At 35.3% G+C, this 23,360-nt stretch overlaps 1 protein-coding gene across 1 annotated transcript in view; it reads left to right on the top strand.

Moving 5' to 3' along the window:
- GALNTL6 (polypeptide N-acetylgalactosaminyltransferase like 6) overlaps positions 1-23,360 on the top strand; it is a 423,143-nt gene that overhangs the window by 199,714 nt on the left and 200,069 nt on the right. The gene's annotated exons all lie outside the window — the stretch shown is intronic.

Here is a 23,360-nt window from a genome sequence, read left to right as displayed (position 1 = left end):
GATATGGAACTAGGAAATATGTAGGTTTTGGGTTTTTTTTCAAATTTCAGTTCATCCTCTAGAAGTTTAAGCATGAAGACCTTTGGCTTCAGTGTTTTGCATGGTGGGTTTTCTGTATCTATTGTAACATCAGTTGCTGGTGTGTATGTGAGCTTTGTTCTGAGCAGACCGATAGCAAAAGAGAGAATTGTTACCCTTTGCTAATGTTTTACTTAAAGCCTTTGTCGCAGCTAGGAACTTAAAGGAGTAGATTTCTGACCTACTGTTTTAAGAAGCCCCTGGATGAGTGAGAGAAATATTAGTGGAGTGCTGCAGTAGCAGAATAATTTTTGTAAGTTTTTTTTTTTTTAAATTGATATTTCAGAGTTTAGAAAGATAAATGCTGCACACATCTATCTTGCCCTCTCATATCTGCTGGTTTCCTTGCAATATGTCCTTTGATGAACTGCCTCTCGAGCTGTAATGCAATTTAAGTGAAATTGTAAAGTGAGTACAGTTCTGACTATTCTATGTTTATGAAATCTAGACCGCAGATGAAAGTTTTTGAAATCAGACCTGTAAAACAGCATGACCAGGCTGTTTCTGCAGGCTAACAATTTCCTAGCAGTAAACAACTCATGGGGAAGTCTGTAAGTTGGTTTTATGTGGTATTTTTTCAGAAATAAAAAAAGCTTTTTTCCTTTTGTTTCCTTTTTTGGGTATTCTTTTTGGCTGAAATAGCACTATTGATGAGGCCATGCTTGCTCAATATAGTAATACTGTAGCGTTTTTTTAATGAAGATCATAATCACTATTGTTGATACATCTTAAAATATGTTAGTGTTTTTTAAAACTTATCTACTTCCAGGTTATTAGAAAAAGAATTAATGCCAATAAACAAGCTCTTGCTCTTTCTTGCATGCTCTTAGTTTCTGCTGATTGCTAAAGGTAATATTATTGCTATAACACTATGAAAATCTGTAGTCTTCTTCATTTCCAGTTATATGAAGCTATATGTTCAGTGGAATATTTTTCAGCTGGAAATGGTTCATGTAGCATAGAAATGTTTAACATAAGCTTGAAAAACTGAAAGAAATGTACGAAGCAGATTTATATGAAGCTGGACCTTGAAGTGCAGTACCAGTAAAATTATTTACTTCTGTTTATTTGTGTTATTAAAATAAAGTTCAGAAATGTGCTTGTGAATGGTTGCCACTTTTAAACATGAACATATAAAACATTTTGTATGCTTTAAGAAGAGATAACACAAAAACATGCTGCACTCTCTACTCTGAATCCAATCTGAATTTGAGGTCAAATTAATCATTTTGGTACACTGGTTTAATTCTTGTCTTTGTGATCCTCTAAACTTTACTTCACTGAGACTATATTGTGTTTTCTTGTGCTCTTTATTCTCCCTTATGAGGTGGTCACAGATAATAGAGTTGGATTATTTTATACTAGGAAAATGCTGTCTGATATCTATGTCCCCTCCCCGTTCATATGACAGCCTGTTTTTAAGAAGTGGCACATTTTTTTATCCTTTATTTGCCTTTCTGAGACTGAGAGAAGTAAATCAGCATAAAAGGTATTGAAGCTAGATTAGAAAATAAATTAAGTTTGTGTGTTCAGGTGTTGTCAAAACTCATAGAATCATTGCAAGTCAAGTTTACTGCTGTGTTGAGGCAGTAGAGTGATTAGTGATAAAATCATATCTGTTTTTATAATTTTTTCATGAAGTTGCATATGCCATATAGCTGACAATTATCATTATTTTATGAAATCAGTTATATTTTATTAAAGTAACGTGTATACTATTCTTGTTCCATAACTTCATATTAAAGGGGTGGAGGTTTTTTTAGCCATTTAAACATCATGTGCAGATAGCCTAAAGTGAAAATGAAGTATTTCAAAAGCAATGGTATTTAAAAAGAAGTGATCAAATGTCAAACACTTTTCTCTAAAGTTTTCTATTAATCCTGCTGTGCCTTTGTAAAAGCATTTAGGAAGCTATGAAAAGTCAGTTCCTATTAGAAGCAGTAAATGAGAAAAGAAGAAATTTGGAAGTTGGGTAAAAGATTCAAAAAAAAAAGGCTCCAGTTTTTTTTCTTCTAACTAATGCAGATATAAATACTGAAATGCACTGAAAAAAGCTTTTGATAACAAATGTTTTAGTGAACAGCTAGATACCGAGTGTTTTCTGATTTGTCTGCAGGTTTGTATGCACGTTCATATGCGCTCCTTTGGCTTTTATGATCAAAACCAAAATCCTTAGATAGTTCATGCATAATATTCCCCATAAATTACGACATTTAGATGTTATAAAAGTAAAAGGACAGCTGCACATCTTTAAATATCAATATGTAATGCAGACTAAAGGCTTGGTATTATCAGGGAGATAAGCAAATGTTATGAAACATGAAAGTGCAATATTTGGTTATGGACAGATTTAATATAAAAGACTACATGAATATTAAAAGTTATCTGTGACAGAAGGAAATGTAGATTTAAGTAAAAGTACACAGTTGAAAGATTTCTTTATTTGTGTAATTTATAGAGTGTTTGTATTTAAAAATGGTGAAGCAACAGGTAGGAGAAAAATGTCTGATTTAGTGGAACTTCATTTCAGCAAAAATAGTACCTTTGATTTATACTGTAAGCACAAATGGCAGAATGTTGGTGTACTGTGAGATGAAAGGGGCCTGAACTGAAAGTTCAGAGGTGCTCTAATAAATGTGAAAAAAATGAATTTTCACTTAACAAGCACTATAAAAGGGAGGAAAGTAATAGGCTTCTACTTAGTTTGCCTTAGAAAGCTGTGGATACGTACATCATTTTAATGATGTACATAGTTTTACATACTAAAGCATGGAAATTTTCTGATTTTGTGATGGATTTGGGGTTGCAAATCCAGTATCTGATTCATATAAGTTCTGTATTTCAAACTCCAAGTTAAAGACCTATCAGATTCATTGTCACCTATATGGAAAATGAACCTTTATGTTGGATAAACAAAAACACCACTGTGTCACTATCTGCAGTGGCTTAGTGTGAAGCTCTAGTTTTGTGATCCTGGTTTCTGGGAAAATGAGCCTTGTGGAAAGTGACTTTTTATTTCTGAGAGGTTTTTTGGATTGTGTGAAGGTTCTTTGCAAGGGAAAGTGGGAAGTATTGGTTTGCAGGTTTGACTGTAAAGATTGGGTGTTTCTTGTTGACATAGCTTGTTCTGAAGTCTGTCAGCAGACAGAGCTCTGAAAAGTAGATGCAAAAGCTTCTCTACAAGAAGCAGAATGTGGGCAAGAGTTTTAAAGGAAAGGGCAAAATTAAAAAGGCACCAAGTTTTCACTGGTTATGGGACAGCTTCAGTTTACAGAAAAACACTAAAAATTCTAATTAATGTTTTAAAACTTTGGAGAATCATAGATTTGCATAATTAATTACTTAAATAGTTCATGTAGGTTGCCAACATGTGATGGATTTCTACTTTAACCTTTATTTCTTTTTGTGTTTTACCTTATTAGCAGAGTCAGACCTGTAAACTGTTACTAATGCAGTGTATGCCCATGAGTGTAAAGTTGACTTACCAAGACTTTTGACTTTATCCTGTAGTTCTTGAACCAGTACAGCACCTATTATAAGAAAAAAATAAACAATGCCACAGCCAACAATAAATTTATTAGCAGTAACAATTGTTAGGAAGTATTTTAGTTCGAAAAAAAATCCCTCATATTTGCCAAGGGAAATAAAGAATTTGAAAACTTAGTAGCAAACAGCTTCTTCTACAGCTAGTTCCTGTCACTGGCAATAAAATCTTTTTTTGGTAGAAAATGATGGACTAGGAAATTTTCCTTTGCATTGATGAACCAGTCCCTTCACATTTTTCTCTATATTATGTTCTCCTGTATCTGTCCCCTTGCTTAGGTCTGTTTTCTGCATCATTCATTTGAGAGTATCATGGTGTCCCCTATCAGGTACCATATGGGTTCTGTCAGACCTCTGAATAGCCCTGATTAATAACATGGAAGTCAGTGTGCAAAAGCAACCTGTGAGCACTTCCTCAGAGCTGTAGCTGACAAGTGAACTTCAGTGCCAGTAACATGCTTTTTTTCTCTGAACATGGAAGATGACAGGATGTGTGACTGGGGTTTTTTGAGCTTCAGTTCTGTTAACTACATTGGTCATATTATACGATAACAGTGGAATAAGGGAAGAGAGTCTGCTCAAAGCAACTCTATCAGACTTTCAGATTGTACCACTTTCCCCTGAATACATGCTATTGCATGAAATTGAAATTCCCTGTGTTTTGTTTTTAGACAGTTTATGTAACATGACATGAAATTCAAATGTATGGATGCTTGGCATCAGATCATGGCTAGATGTAACTTTCTGATGAAATGAACGTGACATTTATATGGTATAAATGACTGTCTTGTCATAAGAAATCTCTGCTATAGACAAAGTCTCAGTATGATGAAAGCTCATGTCTCCAAAAATTGCAGTGCTAGGCATAGCTCATATATGACATTATTTGTGAGAAAGTAAGGGTGAATCCACATATAAATGTGTTAGGTTTCTAGACAAATAATTCTACCTGGAACACACAGCCTTACCTGCAGGGAAGCCTGTTTCTGCAGTCAAGTAATTATACAAAAGTAAGAGATGTTTTCTGCTTGCTAAAGAATTTGTGGAGGCTTGCACTTGCTTAATGCAGCATCCTGGAACCCAGAGTGATCCCAGCAACTTGAGTTGCACTGTTCATTTCACTGATAGCATAAGCAAAACTTTCCTGGAGCAAAATTTAGTACAGCAAAGTTTCAGGTAATGTTGACCTTAATATTAACATATTACTGCATCATGTGTACTACATAGAAAAAAAACCAAAAACATCTGAACTTTTAACCCTTTATGGAGGTCAGTCTCATATTTTAAAGTGATTTTAAAAAAAAAGTAAAAGGCCAAATAGAAAATTAAACTAATTCAGTTTCAAGATGTCTATATTGACTAGAGATCTAACTAAATTCAGAATTTACATCTTTATACTTGTGATATTGAGCTATAAAATGCTTCTTTCATTCCCTCTACTATGCACTCAGTTACTTGAATTTCATGAAACTTGGACTTGTTTCTGGTCAAAATATTATTACTGTAAAAAGTACTACTTAAGATATCTGTGCATAGGTTGGAATAAACTGATTTGAGCCTGTAATACCAAATTTTCTGTTCTTCACTCTACATTCTCAATTTTGATAATTTAACATTATAAATTCTGTTGTGGAGTTTTTCTCCTGAAATTACAGAGTACAAGATTTTACCTTTAGCTCCTTTATGTACCTTGCAAGAGCAGTTTCATTACTGAAGGCATTTTGACTTGACAGAATGGCTTTATCAGTGGTTAAAGAAAGGGCTGGCCTGAGGTTTGCAAGAGTTCAGCTCAGAAAGAATAATGGCCATTTTGAAGGCAACTGCAGCTCATCTCAAAATGCTTTTTGTTTGCTGGAGTAAAAGTATTGTCATGTTGTGAGAAAGTGAGAGGTGGGAAGAATTTCAAATAACTGAAGTTTTACACTTTACCTGGACAGAATTGAGAATGTGTCTGCATTGGGATAAATTAAGGAGTATCTCCCACATCCCAATGCTGCCTGCACTCAGGGAACTCAAATACAACTTGGCTGTAAAAAACGAAAACTCTAGTGATGAAATATTAATACGAGAATAAATTCTTACTTTTCACATAGTTGATCAGATTGATTATAATGGAGAAGCAATTTCACTGTTGAGTACATGTGGAGCCAGAATACAAAGCTTTTGTTTTTATATTGGTCAGCCTATCTTTAGTTGCCCACTCTATGAAGTGCTTGCTGGGTGTGCACCATACCTCCACAGTGCATCCTTTCTGTGTGTGAACATGCGAGGAATTCTTGAGATAGGAACCAATGGGCAGCCTGTACTTAGCAAAATTGTGTTCTCTGGGTGTCAGCTTCAAAAATGTTATGCCGTGCGTGTTTCGAGTGTGGTTCCTGATACCAGTGACCTCAAGTCTGGATTTAAAATAATGTAGTTACTCTGAGTAATTTTGAAATAATAGAAGCACATTTATTCATGTAGCTAATTTTTCTACTATGCATCTCAGCTTTGGTTTACATCCTTAGGGTTAAATTGAATTATGGCTGAAATTACATTATTTTGAAATTCCTCATGTGGAATACTCAAGGTTGATCTTGTAAACAGAAAGGAAAATTTCTAACTCTGCATAAACATTGGTCTCTACATTGGCTTTTCTCTGAAACATGAGCTATTTACTTTCCACTTGAAAAAGCATTATTACATTGCAGTAATAGACTAAACAATTTGACAAGAGACTTGAACAATTAGCTCACAGTTATCTTCTTCAGCTTCAGTTAATGAGCTATGGAAAAGATGTGCATTAGTTTCTGAAAAATTTGAAAAGATTACCATTTCCATACATTTCTTCTTGTCTAAGTTTCTTCTTAACTTTTTATTTCTCATTAGAAGCTTTAAGAATTTTTATTGTCTTATTTGCATTAGGCAATTCTTAACTAGTATTCCAAATATATTACTTCTACAACTTCACGGAGTAGTGTAATGGAGATATTAACTAATTTTCACATCTACAAATTATATTTCCCCTGAATATTCACAATTAAAACCTGCAGACAGGTAATATAGGATGGAAGCTGAAGTCTGTTGTTTTGGACTTCTTGCAAACATTCCATCTGATCAAATCCAAACTGATCAAGTTTTCTTTTCTGGGTGGTGCTTTGTTACGAGGAATCAGGAGAACAGGCTTGAGATCTTATAAAGTATTGTTTTTCATAAGCTAATCAACTAGGTTTTGCTGTAGTATGAAGCAAAAAGATTCTTGCCAAATATTAGTTGTTTGTTATTTAGAAAATTTCCTTTAATTTAAAATTGAAGTTTATTCATGATCCTTGTCATGCATGAGTGTTATTTCAATGTTATCTTTAAATAATTCATTATCTTCTCATGGTACACAGAAAGAGATAGCGACTTTGAGTTTTCAAAGTTCATCGCAGTTTAATAAAGTGTGACAAGCTTTCAAATTAACAGCCTAGTAGTCTTTGCAAAAATGTTCATTTGTTACAGTCAAGGTTGCCTTAAGTGCAACATTTGAGTTCATTTAAGTAGAAATTAAAAACATATTTTACTTTTCTGGAATGTAGACTTTCAAGTAAGCTTGTAATCATCAAGCAAAATAACATTCTTAAGGAATAGGCAATAGTATTGTCCCTAGCTACCTTTTATGCCTCTTAAAGAAAATAATTTCAGAAAACCTTTTACTTCATTTTGCTGTATTATAAATGTATTATGTTTTGTCCTTTTTTCCTGTTTGTAAATCATGGGTGGGCCTGAAACCTACTAATACTCCAAATATATTATCAATAACATAAGAGAAGTTGTTTTCCTGTTAATTCACTGGTACTAAACTTCACATAAAGTAAGAGGGGAAAAGAATGTGGGTGGTAGAAGGAAAGCTGTGAAATGATCAAAGCAGGAAATTGATTGTCACTCACAATAGAGTTTTAAACCCAGAATTCTGGTAAGGAAGCACTGTGTTTTACTAAAAGATTGGTAAAAGTCCTTGCAGTCAGATATGGGATATAAATATTTCTAATATTTATATTTAAATATAAAAATATTTCTATTTTTCTATCTTTATATAGGCTAAATATTTTTTCTAATATTTTCCTGTGAGATGAGTGGGAGAATATTGATTTGGTTGCTAACTAAATGCCTTTTTGTTGTTTTTTTCCCCCAAACTTCTACATGCCTTTGTCTTCACTAGACTGATTCTTATATGTAGGATTGCTAGCAAGTGTTCAGTTTACAAGTCTTAACACATCCTAAAGAAAGAAGAAAAAAACCTGTAATGAGGTTAGTAGATGAATGCCTTCAAAGTTTTATATGTGAAGAACAAAGGTTTGTCCTGCCCTATTATTTTTGGTAACCCTGCCAAAATCAGACATGCTTAAAGAGTTCTATAGGTATTCTGACCTTGCTTCACTGATGGAGTAAAACAGTTTCATTTCTGTGAAAACAAATGAATTAAAATGAATTCTAAAAAAAAAAAAAAGTGCCTACAGAATATTTTCTTAGACTATTGAGAGCTGAAATTCATCTATATTAATTTAATCTTGATGCTTTTCTTTTGAGGTAACCCAGTACATAATTTTATTTTCTGATGATTCTTTCCTGCATAATGACAAACAGTTTCCCCATCATTTTTATTTATTTTATTTATTTATTCTGAATAAATGGAAGCCCTGTTGCCAAAGGCATCTATTTGTTTAGTGTTGTATATGTTTATGCAGATTTTTGTTTTGTGCAGTTAAAAATCAAAAGTCTACTTATGCATGTTTATTCATTGCTCTGTGCATCTTCAGTGTCTCACAGGAAGCATTTGTGACACATGGAATTGTCTAGTTACAAATCTTCTTGTACAAAAATGCAATCATAATTTTGATTAACTTGAAAAGGAATGTTGTTGCTCTCAGAAATCACTATCCAGACGTTCAGTCAACTTTGAGGGCTTTTCTGTGTGTGTCGATTTCCCAAATTGAGCTCATGCATCTTTCAGACAGATGGGCAATTTTATGAAGCTTATAAATGGCTGAAAGCTTTAATGGCTCTGTCATGCGCAGTTTGTTTTTTAAATGCTACTGATTTGTGAAGCAAGCATTAATAACTTGTATTGTGCAATTATAAAGGATTTATTTTAATAGGACTAGGTCAAACCATGTTTTCTAAATTAGAATAAGTTCCATGTGCAGTAGAAAATTTCAGTGAAGAATGACAAAAGCAAAACTTGGTTTGGTACGTGCAAAGAGCTTTTAGCATTTTCCTCTGCCTCCTCAAGTTACTGGTATAAACTCATCTTACTTGGGGTGGTGATTTATTTTTATTTTTTTTCCCCCTTTTTATCTAGTTGTATGGTTATGCATTATGAGAGCAAGTATGCACTTTGGTTTTTGTGGCTTTGCAGGGTTGCTGTATAATTGAGACACCCAGCACACAGAGACAAACAAACATGTTGATTTCATTTTTGGTCACTGACTTAGCAACCTTTGTTCTCCTGCTGTAGGAACCCTTATATCTGCCCTCCTCACAAATTCAAGAAAATACGCATTATGATAAATGAGAAAATATTTCATGAAAGCAGAATGCACTACACAATACGCTAACTATTTAGAACAGGTGATTGCTGTGGATTTTGCTTTTGCGTGGTATAGAAAACCCTTGTAATCACACATGCAAGCATGTGTATGGCATTCAGGGATGGAGGCTTTCCAGTCTGTGCTGACTTCTGGCTTTCCGAGTTGGGTGTTGATATTGCCAGAGCAGTAGAATGGGGGCTGGGGAGATCTTGGTTTTGTTTGTTTGGGTTTTTTAACATAAGTAATTTAATTTCTCCTACTGTTACTTCAGGATATTTTTCTACAATATCTCCTAACTTAATTTTTTTTTTTTTTTTTTTTTGCTAGGGACCTAAATGCTTTAATAGGTAGATATCTCTCAACAAATGTAGAAGATGATTTCTGCCTAAGGCCTCTTCTTCCCCTTCATTTCAAGGGCAGCATACTGAATTTGGAAAACAGAATTTACATTCTTTGTAAAAAGTGCTGTTTATGCACATCTGTCAAAATAGCAAACCTAGTGCTTTAGATTTAGCAGGATAAACATGAGTTAGCTGTCTTACTCCATTTCTGCCTCATTTAATCACAGAAGAGACACAGATTAATTGCTCATTATTTGTGGTACACCATTTCTAGTCAATAAAATCCACTCATGTTTGTAACTATTCTAACTTTATAAAGTTTCTTTTTAAAAATGTTCTACAGTTCTAGTGGAAAGTGGTGATGTTTTAAAACATATTTCAGGTATAACTGATAAATTTACAAGAATTTGAAAAAGTATATTTAACGGTCATACTCCCATAGTCTTGCATAAAGCAGTTCCTGGTTTAAAGAAGGAAAGATGTGCTATGTACAAGCAATTGTAATACTTTTGAAATCAGTCTCCTTTAACAGTACAAAGCAATAGAGAACAGATGTTAGTCTTGTTCTTGAGTGGTTTACCTATTGCAGTAGAACTGTAGAAAGCAATGACAGATTATGCTAATGAACTGAAAGAAATGGAAATAATCCTTACTACATTTGAGTCTAAAACTATTGTAGTTACTGAATGTGTTTGAAAACAATAGCTGAAGTTCTTGCTTCTTATCTGCAAACCTCATTCTTGTGTTTTTGTATTGGCAGTTTGATATTAATGATAAAAAGCAAACCTTGTGCTACAAACTGTAGTAATGTAATAAATACATAAACATGGTATTGAAGTATACAATGGGCCAAATTCAGGTACATGCATCTAGTCAGTGTGTTATTTACAGGACCTGACATAACCTTTTAAACATAGTTCCTTGTTGTGTTTTTTTTCTTTGAAGGAAAGTTAAACATTTTCTTAGTGAGTGGCAATCTGTGCCAGCTGTGAATGTAAGGGTGTGAAATGTAAAAGAGGTTGATGGTGCCAATTATGCTGGAACCCTTTTTTTTGTGTACTCCAGAGGTAGAGGTGATTAAATTTTGAAGGAAATTGATGATTATTACTTTTGAACTGAATTGATTATTTCTGTAGAGTGTTATAAGTGGTTCAGGTAACTGAATTTAGAGCTTCAGCAAGAACTGTGAGCTAACTGCTTTTTTTTTTCTCATGTCCCATGTTCATTGTAGCTTTTTGAAGTGCTATCTATTTTAACTTAGTTTCCTTCATGGAGCAGGCATGGAGTTAACAAATGTCATATTTTTTAGATGCTATGCCTAAATCATGAATGAAATAAAAATTATTAAACTTATTAAAATTTATAAAAAGTTACAAAAATTAAATTAAAAGCAAATTTCCTTTATTTCCATGGTGTAGAGTTTGGGAATCCTTCAAAAGAGTCTGAAATTCTGGAAAGTGTATGCAATTATTAGATGCTAAACTATTTTAGCATGCTTGTTGGTCATGGTCATCTTCATTTTTCATATAGACAATCACTTGCATTTCACTGTGCTGTCGTGGGCTTTGTTTGTCCTTGGGTACTTTTAGAGTTCCTATGGTAGGAGGGATAAGCTTGTCCTAGTATAAATTAGTTATGTTGTCAGAAAAAGATCTGTGATTAAGTTGCTTGTATGTCTTGTAGACTGTCCAATTAAGCTGGAATATACTGATTCTAATTCTAGCAACATGCTTTGGGTAAAAAAAAAAGCCCGTCATGTGCCCAAGAACAGTTGCCCCTCCCCCTGGCAAAAAGCCAACTCGTTCTCCACCTTACCCCAAAGATCTGCATGCCATACCATGAAATCTTTAAAAAGATGTGACACAGTCATTTCACTTTCAGTTCATTCCCCAAACAATTCTTCTTCAGGCAGATGATATTTTATTTCAGGATAGAATAGTCACTGTCTATTCCAACATATTGGCTGCATCAAAGTAGTTTCTCTGTGGTGTGAAAATTGTAACTTGTGTGGCACTCCTGCATTACTGAAGCAGCAGCATGAGCTGTGAGGCAAGTTGGGGTACAATGATTTAACTGCACACTATTTGATATCAAATAATTTTCAACTCTGAGGTGTCAGTCTAACCTATCTTGCTATTGTAAGTTGTACTTCAGATGCATGTGTGGGTTTTGGTAATGCATCCTTGCAGTGTTTCTGTAAAGTTGCTTAAATGCATATGCATTCTTGTTTTTAAAAGGGAAAATACAAAAGATAGTAGAATCATGTAAGCAGAGTTACATTCCTGCTTGTATACAAGCAACAAGTACTGGAGTAAAACCAGAGATTTCCTGTTTCCTGTTCTCACTCTTCTCCTTCAGGCTGTGTTCTTAACATCATGATTTTCTTGCTTCTTTTAGGGTTTTTCTCCAAAATGTGTCCCTGAAGATGTAAACCCCTTCACAGCTATGGAATGTGATACCAAATCCCAGAGAAACTGAATTAATCCAGGTTTCAGTAGCTGAGAAAAAAGAATAGGGATGATGATGAAGTTATTCTTGAAAAAATGTCTATTGATGGGATCTTGATCAGTGCAATCTGCAAGGAGCTGAGGAACAAGAAGGAGAATTTGTTTTGCAGGAAACAAAGAGGGGAATCATAGCAGAGAAGGTTGATAGAAAAAAATCAAGACTAGAAACATAATTCTGATACATATTTTAAACTTTGGGTTGTTACCTTGCTGCATAACATTGTGTTTTAAGATGAATCAGCAGTATTTTTCTTAATTTCTCACTGTAGAATCAGAGGGCTGGAACACCTCTCTCTTGAAGACAGGCGTAGAGGGGTTGTTCAGTCTGTAGAAGGGAGGGCTCTGGGGACACCAAAGAACAGCCTTTCCAGTAAAGGGGAATAAATATTGAATTTTTTTTTGGAAAATAAATTGGAAAAATTCCAATAAAGGGGGCCTACAAGAGAGTTGGGCAGGGCAGGTAGTGATAGGAATGGCTTTAAACCAAAAGAGAGCAGGGTTAGATATTCTATTGGGAAGAAATTCCTTGTGTGAGGGTGGTAAGACCTTGGAACAGGTTTTTCAGATAAGCTGCCAATGTCCCATCCCTGTAAGTGCTGAAGGCCAGGTTGGATGGGGCTTGGAACAACCTGGTCTAGTGGAAGGTGTCCCTGCCCATAGCAGGAGGGTTGGAACTGAATGATCCTTAAGGTCCCCTCCAGCCCAAACCATTCTATTATTAATCAAGTACCGATTGCACATCTAAAAGCAAGTTCCTATCTGCTGTTTTTCTGAGTGCATTTGCATACGGTTTAACTACAGTTCTTCTTGTCTGCTTTAGATAGGTGGACAGAGCTTTGGAATGATATGATTGTACTAGTTTTCTAATTAGTGTGTGGTGTATACATGTTGATACAATATTTCTAACATAACGTTAGAAATACATACATACTGAATATAAATGGAATTACTTAAATATTAGAAATAAATATAAACAATATAGTAACTTTAGTATTCCCACAGACATATATCAGAAAAACAAGTCCAGAATTTTGAGCAATGTAGATTATCTGAAAGTAGCATCCTTAGTTATTTAATTGACGGTTTTATTCAAGTCATTTTGTGAAAAGTATTGTATAATGCTTTTTGAATTATTCTTTCCATAATAAGATTCTTGCTGAATGTTCACATCCAACTTTGTGGATTGTTGTCAGATATATGTGCTGTTTAGATCTGTTGCTTTTAGAATTAACACGCAAGGAAACAAGTAATATTAATTTTTTTGACATTTTTCTTGAATTCAGTTATTCTTTTTTTGGTTTGTCAGTGTATAAATTAAGATGTTTGTGTGTGTTTTTTGAGAGAATGAATTGTTCTAAAATTGCTAAAAAGACCCCTTCTGTGGCATGCCAGTTCTCTCCTTTAAATGAGTTACAGAAATGTGTGAAGAAACACATTAAGACTTTGAGCAACACAATTCATAGAATCACAAAATGGGATGGGATTGTGGTGGGTCATCTGGTTCCACCTCCCTGGTCAAGCAGGGTCATCCTAGAGCATGGGATTGCATCCAGATAGCTCTTAAATATCTGCCATGAGGGAGAGGCCACAATCTCTGTGGACAATCTGTTCCAGTGCTTGCTCACCCACACAGTAAAGCTGCTCATCCTCAAGTTCAGGTGGAACTTCCTGTGCATGAGTTTCTGCCCATTGCCTCTTGTCCTATTGCTTGGCACCACTGAGCAGAGCCTGGCTCCATCCCCTTGACACCCTCCCTTCAGATACTGACAGATGCTGATGAGATGCCTCCTCAGCTGTCCCTTCTTGAGTCTGAATGGGCCCAACTGTCTCAGAACTTGCTTTTCTCCACCTTCATGGGAAATATTACTGAAGAGTCCTGAAGCTGGCATTATCTTTCATATTTGTATTTGGGTCTGAGTGGCAAGATTTTGGTAGTGGGAGTGGCTACAGGGATATCTTCTGGAAGAAGTTTCCCCCAGGTTCAACAGAGCCAATGCCAACCAAGTCCAAGATGGACCAGGCCAAGGCCTAGCCCATCAGTTTTGGTAGTAGCACTTGTGGGATTAACAGATTTAAGTAACTGCAATATGTTGCCCTGAAAACTAAGCCTTCTGATCTTGTTTTCATAGTTTCAGTTACTTTCCCAGGAAAGTAACTGTAAATGTAAGTGTTTACACATTCCTTCTAAGAAATGTCCTTTGATAGACGTTTCATATGACCAGTGTGATTGGGAAGGTGGTAACTTAGTTATCCAATCCCTGGTCATTGTCAAGAATCTATAAATACTGGAGTCAGAAAATAAAGTTACTTCTTTTCCTGTCATACCACTGAGATGTGTTCGTGTGAATCATTCCATGTCCTTTAGCGACACAAGAGCAATTTCAGGCAGAGAAAAGAGAAATGAGAATATGTGACAATGAGAATATCTGCAGACATCAAGGTCAGGGAAGGAGAAGGGCAGGAGGTGCACCAGGTGCCAGAGCTGAGATTTCCTTGCAGCACATGATGCAGATCATGGTGAGGCAGCTGTGCCTCTGCAGGCCATGGGGGAGCAGCAGGGGAATGTCAAGGGGTGCTGTTACACAGTGGGGAGCATGGTCCTATCAGGACCCATGGAGAAACCCACACTGGGACAGGTTTTCTGACCGTGACCCCTGTACCCACTGGTACAGTCTGTTCCCAAAGAACTGCATCCCACGGAAAGGACCAATGGTATAGCAGTTTGTGAAGAACTGAAGTCTATAAGAGGGACTCAGGTTGGGGAAGTTGGTAGACGAGTGTCTCCCATGGGAGGGACCCCACAGTGGAACAGTGGAAGAGTGCAAGAAGTCGTCCCTATGAGCAGGAAGGAGTGAGTGACTGAGCCAAAGCTGATTGTGCAGCCTCCATTCCCTGTCTGCCCTGTGCCATTTAGGGGGACGAGGTAGAGAAAATCAGAACTGAAGTTGAATCTGGCAAGGGAGCAGTGGGGAGAAGGCATTTTAAGATTTGGTTTTCTCACTATCCTACTGTGGTTTGCTTGGTAATAAATTAAACTAATTTCTTCAAATTGAATGAGTTTTCCTCGTTGCAGTAATTGGTGTGTGAATTCTCCTGATCCTTACCTTTACCCATGAGCTTTTCATTATGTTTTTTTCTGGCCTTTTCAGCTGAGGAGGGAACTGACAGAGAGGCTTTGATGGGCACCTGGTGTCCAGCTAGGGTCAACCCACTATGCTTTAAATAGAAGTGAGTTGCTTCAGGACCAAGATCAGTAACTCTGATGAGGAGTTCAACAGCTACCTTGCCATGTGTCACAAAAGCGATGGTTGCCTGGCTGCCACCCAGAAGTAGCCAAGCATAGTGAATGCGGAAGGAAAGGAGTGATGCGAGTCATAATAATGACCTGGAAATCTGATTTTCCTTCTTTGTGTAAGACTCAGAAAATGCAGGGGCTAATTAAAATACTTAGATTAAGCCATGAGAAATCAAAGGGATGCAAAGCGGCTCATTTCTGGATCTCTGCTAAAGCAGCTCTGGGATGATATAAAATGCTATTCTTCACTGTTTTTCTGTGTGGCTTTAGGGGACTAGTAGTTGTCAAGGAGAATTGAAGTGGAGTGATTGATGCATTAAGTAAAAAGTCAGTGATGTAATCTTCATCCCAGAAGGCATGTTGTTCTGTGGTGCATTGCCTGTTTTACAGGGAAAGGCTTAGGGTAGATTGATTATGTATGAGAAAGAGTAAGCTAGAAGAATTAGCCAAGAGAGTATTCATCTAGACAGTTTCCTTCTTAAATGGAACAAAAAATCTGTGCAACTGATGATAATGAAAAGCAAATAACCTTAGGGTGAAACATAAGTAAGGAATTTATTGTGTGGAAACAAGAAGAAATAAACTGTCTTTGTAATCATTGTAATAGAAATGTGTGTTTCCAGCTATATATAGATCTATCTAATGCTTGTCTCTTTTCTGTTGGGCAACTTGTAGGGAACACTGTTAGATAAGATGGCATCTAGAAAAACGCATCAAGATGGCATTGTTACGTTCATGTTGTGTATTTTACCACATTAATTCTAATTTAATAATTTATATGGATTATAACCTGGATATATGCAAAGGCATCTAATGCAGCATCAGGATTTTCGTCTTGTGCTCTTTGAGTTCATAGGGCTAGCTGGCTGTGTTCCAAGATGCATTTGGGAGCTAAAAGAGAAAAAGAAAAACTTGGTATTTGAAGAAAAAAATACAGAATAATATGTCTCATTGATTACTTTGTTGATTTCATTGTTTGTTTCTGTTTATGTCAGTGGGCTTCTGTTACAAAAAGTATTTTAATTTTATGCTGAAAGCTAGTGAGTGATGGCTGCTTTTGATAAGTTATATTTGCTGTCTGATCAGTATAGCTAAGTATTGTGGCTTCCGCTGCTCTAGGAATGATAGAATTGAGCAAAAAGTGAGGTAGAAGACAAATGTAAATGTAATTTCTGGGAAACTGATTTAGAAGTTCTCTCTTTTCCGTTGAGCAGTCTGGTATAAGAAACATTTTTAATTGGGTCGTGGATTAAATTGGTCTTGGAGGGAGAGAGGATTTTTATACCTTAATCCTGTTTCCAGCTTTTTTAATTGTCTCTAAGATCTGTCTTGATTTTGTTCTCTTGATATTGAACATCTGTGAGCATATTTAAGTCCAAAGTCATTCTTGTCTGTATGGTGTTTTGATATGATGGAGTGAACTTGCAAGTGTAATAAACTAACTTTTTTTTGGTCTGTTTTCAAATAATTTTTTCAACCAGGAAGCCAACAATATCTTATCTAATTGAGCAGAATGAACCTAGGCTCCTTAAAATTCCCTTTGATTTATATGACAGTCTCATGCCAAAGAAAGCATCTCATTCACTGGTTTGCTCAGAAGTCCCTCTAGCCAGCTGGAATGCTAACCCAGCAGATAAGATTATGCATCTGAGAAGCTTCATGCCAAGTGAGTATCGCTGCTGTTGGTATCCAGTGATATTCCACAGGCACGGAACATCTTATGTTAGCATCTTATTGTTAACATAATATGAGCTGAGAAAAGAGATTTGCTGTGGGAGCATTCTCAGGTGGGCCTCAAGATTTGCATACATTTATGCTTGTTTTGTGTTTTAAACTTGTACTCAGTTCCCTGGCGCTTTGGTCGGATCTCTTGCCTTGCCAGCAGATTATCACACAGCAATTGAATACATTCAGTTTGTGGTGTCTCAAAGCACATGTTAACAACTCCAATGTTTGAACAGTTAGACAAATGTTTGTTAACTGTTGGATGCAAGGAAAACAAGACATGTGTCAAGTGTGGTATACTCCAGTGGTACAATACAAACAATGAATAATGAGCAAAGTTTAAATTGTTTTTGCACAATTTGTTGTAGAAGTTTAGTGTCTTCCCCTTGTGCTTATATTCTATTACTGTTGAATACCCAGCTGTCTTGGGAATACAGCTCTTAGGCAAATGACCAAGAATTCCTCTGTTCCCTATATTTTAATGGCCACTGAATTTTAACTTCTGTTTTAAGCTCTGTTCTGTGGATGTTGCAAGCTTTAAGAGACGTATTGTGGGTGGGCATGCCTCAGGTAGGTCACTAAAGGAACTAAGGCAAGACATATGTTTCTCTTAAGCCTACACTGAGCACAATTAAGGCATTTAGGGGTATTTTGCCTGCAGTTTATAATACCTTGAGGGTCACTGTACTGCAGTTACAGTAGCTATGTAAGTCCTATGTTTTGGAAAAGAATTAACAGTATAAATGCTTTTATACTGATAAAACTGCCCACACCAAAGGGAAACAATCTTCTAAATGGCTTTCCTCAACTGTTTAACGCAGAAAGAACACCAGGATTAATCAATGGAAGGTCAACAATCCTAACATGAAGTGGAAGGTCAGCAGCTTTGTAGAGCAAGTTTCTTCCCTAACTTGGCTGCCCTTACTGGCATTTTATTAGTGCTTTATTTCAGATTATGTCTAGCCTCAGCATAAAAGTTAGGCTTGAAAGGAATTTGATAAATCATTAAAATAGTAACTATGACTGAAGAGCTAAAATGGTAAAGTTATTTTGGTCACACAACTGTAATTTAGCACCTAATTTGGTTTTAATAGAATTATTCAACAATATTATTCAACTGCTTAATCTTTCCATAAATTGAAGGGTGCTACCAAGAATGACACTTCAGGACACACAATATTGGTCAGTATACCAGTATTGCATCATAGCATAAATTAGATTATAAAGAAAGAAAGTAAATAAGAGGTGTTCCATTTGGTGTACATGATCACTAAACCCCATCATAACTTTTTCAGTGTTTTCTCACTTTGAAAATCCCCTCAACTCTTGTTTGGGTTTGTTTCTAATAAAAAGTTGTGCATTACAGCTAGAATGTAAAATGCATATGGTGGAGATTAACAGGGAGGAGTTATTTGTGGTAGGAAAAAGGGAGCCAATTATTCATAATGCTCTCCTAGTTCCCCAATAAAGGCTTCACCACAGGTTCTGCTCACTTCTCCCCTTCTTGCCAGCACTTCCCCAATTTTGTTTCTTGATGCTGACAGTCAGTCTGGACCTGTCTTGCGATGTGATGGACTCTACTATTCTTTAGAATCGGGCACAAATTGTTCCCAGGGTGACAATAAATTATTAGTGTGTTTTCAATGTTCCTAATTGCTGGTTTTGCAGCCTTTCCTCAGTATTGTCAGGGGTGATGTAAGCTGACTATGTATTATGACTGAAGCAAGAAAGTGAAAAAGTTAAGTAGAAGAAGACATAAACTATTCTTGACATTGCTTAACTTTCATCTCAGACCATTATGGTTACTTAAAACATCATCTTAACTTTTAAAGCACATACTTTTATAGTAATTAATTATATTTATTGGATGACATGGTATATTTTATATTCATATTATATTAATCTTCATATTATACTGTAATTTGTAATGTACTGCTCTTTTGAACACTGAGCAAGAAACTATACAGCATCTACCAGACTTCAAAAATGCAGATCAAGTATAATTTCTGCATTAAATGTGGTCTCACATCCGGAGTACTGTTGCTCTGGCATTGAACAGCCCATTTGCCTTGGGAGGTGAATGTTGATTTTAGCTGTTCAGACACCAGAGTCTTTTGCTGTTAACCTGTTTTGCCTTCCTTTCTTGAAAGTTATGTTCTTTGTGCAGTTTATTCTAAAGCTTTGTGCTTATATCCAAGAATATCCTTATTTTTATTTTCAGTTGTGATTGTTTGATTTTAATTTAAACTGTAATGATGTTACAATTGGTGCATGTGGAAATGGAGTGCTAAGGTCTTCTGACCTGACCAAGTTAGAGAAGAAAGTAGTGTTTTTGAATAAAATACAAGTTTTATTCCTTTCTGCTCCTATTTGCTCCTGAACTACTGCATCGGTAATGCTAGAGATTGGTTGCACAGTTGTTGTGACAACTAAACAGGGTGTGTAGGCAAAATTAAAACAGATCATTTTAGCAGAAGTCCGTATTCAGCAGACATGTATGGGCACAGTTGTCTTGCCTGCCCTTTTAGTTAAGCCTAATTGCTCTTGTATCTCAGAATTGATTCTTATTCTAGTCATTAACACAAATTTGGCTTTTAAATAAGTTATAAATTAAATAAATTATCTATTGAAAGGTAGAGCACAGAATCTGTATTCATTTTAAATTTTTGAGACATTTTGTGTTCTAGGTAGTTCTTAACTGCCCATTAATAACAGCAGCAAAATCCTCTCGGTTCCTACAGAAAAGGCAGGAATTAAGAAATTATGACACAAGGAAAACCTTTTTTTATTTTGAAACATATTGTTAAACTATTGCTGAGATTACACTTTAAATATTTTTTCAAAATGTTTTAAATGCACTCAAGTACCCAGCAAGAGAACAGGTGCACATCCTGCAGCAGCAAGGTAAAATGAAAGAAAGAAATGCCAATGGCCCCTTTAGGGCTGAGTTTCTTCAGTTATCATTTAATCCTGTCATATGGTTTTACAGTCAGCTGCAGGCTCTCTGAGGCAGGAACTATTTTGAGATGTGTTTCTGTGTATGTCTAGTATGGTTCCTGTCTCAACTTATGCATGTAGGAATTATTACAAACTACACTGAAAATAAAAATAAATGGATTGCCTCATAAACAATTAGTATTAATTGTGTCTTTTAAAGGTAACTAGTAGCAATGCCTCAAATATTAAGCAATGGCTCAGTCTGAATGAAGGTTGCCATTATATGAGGCAGGTATGCTTTTCTTTGCATGAATTATTTAATTCCTTTCTCATTTAGTGTAACAGGTGGTACCTTTTTGGAAATGCTTATAGTTTTCTATGGAAATAGCTTTCAAAATTTTGTAACATTATATATTCCCAAAACTATGATATTCCAGGTAGGAAACGATCACTTAGAGCAGTAAACTGTTCCTGTTTGATGCTAATGTGCGCTATTAATCCCACTCTCTTTTGTTGGTTCCTAAAGTTTATTTCTAGAGCATGAATGTCAATGTGTATGCCATCAATCTCAGTACTTCTTTGAACACTTTTGTTAGAATTGGATCGTGGTTTGGAAACTTCATTTTATTTCAATTAATTCCTCATTCAGCTATGTACAGACATTAATTCCTGGGCTCCTTAGATTAGTAAGTTTTGCTCATTTTGTCTTGTCATTTCCAAGGATAAATCATCATGACCCAGGCAACCAAATTTATTCCAGTTATGAAACACAAGTCAAACTTAATTTTTGGAGGTGAAATCAGTAGTGTATATCAAAGCATCATGCCACCTCCCTCCCTAGTTAGCAGTTTTGTTTGCACTGTGAAGATGACAACCAAAAGTGCTAAAGCAAATTACTTTCTTTATGGTATGAAACTGGGAGGGAATTACTTTATTTCTGACATGAATCTGTGAGAGATAAAGAGTGGAAACATAGTATCACATTGGTGACATTTTGCAAGAGACCTCGGAGAACCTTGTGTATGCTTGAAAAGTAAATGCATCTTAAACCTTCTGGGTGAATTTACCCAGAAGGGAAAAATTGGAAGAAAGCAGGCAGCTCTCTTTAAAACTGAACTACAATTCTATCCAAAAAAAAAGTGCTAGGAACTGCAGTTATAACTTAGTATCCCTTTTATTTGACAAAGAATGCAGTAAAAAATAAAACCAGAATTAAATTTTTTTTTACTACTTTTGCATCTGTCCTTGCATTGACAGTGTTTTCGTAAGTACACAATATACACACATTATTTTTATTATACAAAATTCTTAGGTCTGTAACATTTTTCTCAGCCTTTTGTGTCCATTTAGAAGTTTTTGTGTTTCTACTTGATCTCATATTTATTAATTTTTTAAATTTTGTAATATTTAATAAATTTATTAAATTTATTAAATATTATAAATCAAATCTGTGGGCAGAAAACTGTTCTCTTTTAATAGTTATTTTAGGATTGCATATATACTTTTTACTGTTTTTAAAAGTATTTCTGATTGTGAAAGTAGCAATATCTTTATTGGTATTCAGAATTATTTTATTTCTATAATTTAGATGTCTTTGTTTCTATCAAATAAGCTTTTTATCTCACATAAATTGATTTTTAACTACTTTATCATCCCTGCTAATCTACGTGCATTAGGTTCTAGTGGAAAGCAAAATAAACAACCCTGCATACCCCCCTTGCAATTTCTTTATCTTCAGTAAATCTTGAATATGCAAATTTAAGATCTGCCAGGTCTAGTTGGAATGCCTAAACACAGCTGAATACTTTCCACTGTGGCTATTCTCATGTATTACTGGCTTAATTAACAAAGCTGCTTGCAAAAGTCTCTAGACTGTACTTCTTCAAAACAAATTTTGTAGCACATTGCTTGTATGAAATGCTTAGGGTCTTTTTAAAACAATTTTTGTCAGAAACTCAGTATTATTACAGGTGGATTTCAAAGAAAGCATACTCTTACAAAGGTATTAAGTTGATTCTTTTCTTACTGGGTTTTTTAAGGTTCTGAAATGTTTGCTTCTTGCCTGAGGAATAACAGCTTCTTGTAGTGAAGCGAATTTATCAGGAGCTGTTATATTTGTGACAAGCACACAAAAATAGCAAATGTAAATACAGATTTTAAAGTCATATAAATCACCTAGTAAAAATATATTAATATCTTTAGAACAATCTAGAATCAAATGTCTAAATGCTCATGAGATGAAAAGGAGATTTTCTCAGTGATGTAATAGTCACCAGACAGTGTAAAATTAACAGTGTAAGCTTATACTGTCATCACCATCATTATTCTTTTTTGAATTTTGTAAAATATTTGTCCCCCCAAAAAGTGCTCCTTTTATCACACTCTCAAGATTAGCTGTTCCATATATTTTTTACTCATATGAACTTGAATTTTGCTCAAAACAGGTTGTCATGCAATCAGACCTTAAATGAGCACATTAAAACAATTGGTGACTTCACTTTTCCACTTTGTTATATCCTTTACAGTACAGTATCATGATGAATGAGGCTCACTTTGGTGCTAGATGCAATGTTCAATTTGACTTTATTGTGATTATCTAATGTAAAAATAATAAAAATAAGTGTACTAACCAGATTTACAGGTAGCAAAAAGTATTAATACCTGTAGAAGGTCTTTCAGTTATTCTAAGGTAACTGGACAACCAAAAAAAATATGCTTTCCCCATCTGAATATCAACAGAAAATCAGCAATCATCATACTGTTTTTGTTCTTGAGGTGACGCAATGCCATTGGCCAAAAATAAGTTATTTATCATTAAAGTGGTACTGGATATCTGGGGCACAGTGATTTCTTCATTCTGGTGGAATATAGATATTACCATCAGAGCAATGCTCTGCATCTCCTTCCTACTAGGCTGATAATACATTCTTGAGAGAGTAGAACAAGTCAAAAAAGGAATGATGTTTAATGAAATACTTGTTCAACAATCTGTGGCTTAGTAACTTTTTGAGGATGAAGTACTAATTTCTTTATTTTCAGAACTTGGTACCTCCTTTTCCTTCTAGAAATTTCTAATGTCATTATTTTGAACAATGCTTTGTAGCATTGAGTTCTGTTTTTTTAAATGCATGTGGTATAAAACCAGTGTCTGTTTAGTTCAGTTACTTTTGCTTTCCTACTTGCCAGTTCTTCCAAAACGAGAATCAGTAAACAGAAGCAGGGTTAGCACTCCACCTTTTGCCTGTCATTCTTGATTTCACACATAAGTCTTGCCTTCAGTCATCTCTTTTCTACACTGAAGAGTTTTGGTCTGCTTACCATTCCTATCATTAATTTTTCAGAAATACTTATTTCTAACATCTCTTTTTTTCCTTTTGCTGTT

The sequence above is a fragment of the Pseudopodoces humilis genome, chromosome 6 (genome assembly GCF_049639895.1).
Source record: "Pseudopodoces humilis isolate 2021_Gansu_Grassland_sample_001 chromosome 6, ASM4963989v1, whole genome shotgun sequence".
Lineage (NCBI taxonomy): Eukaryota > Metazoa > Chordata > Aves > Passeriformes > Paridae > Pseudopodoces > Pseudopodoces humilis.
The sequence above is the reverse complement of the archived record's forward strand: the minus strand, read 5'-3'. Positions and strand labels throughout refer to the sequence as shown.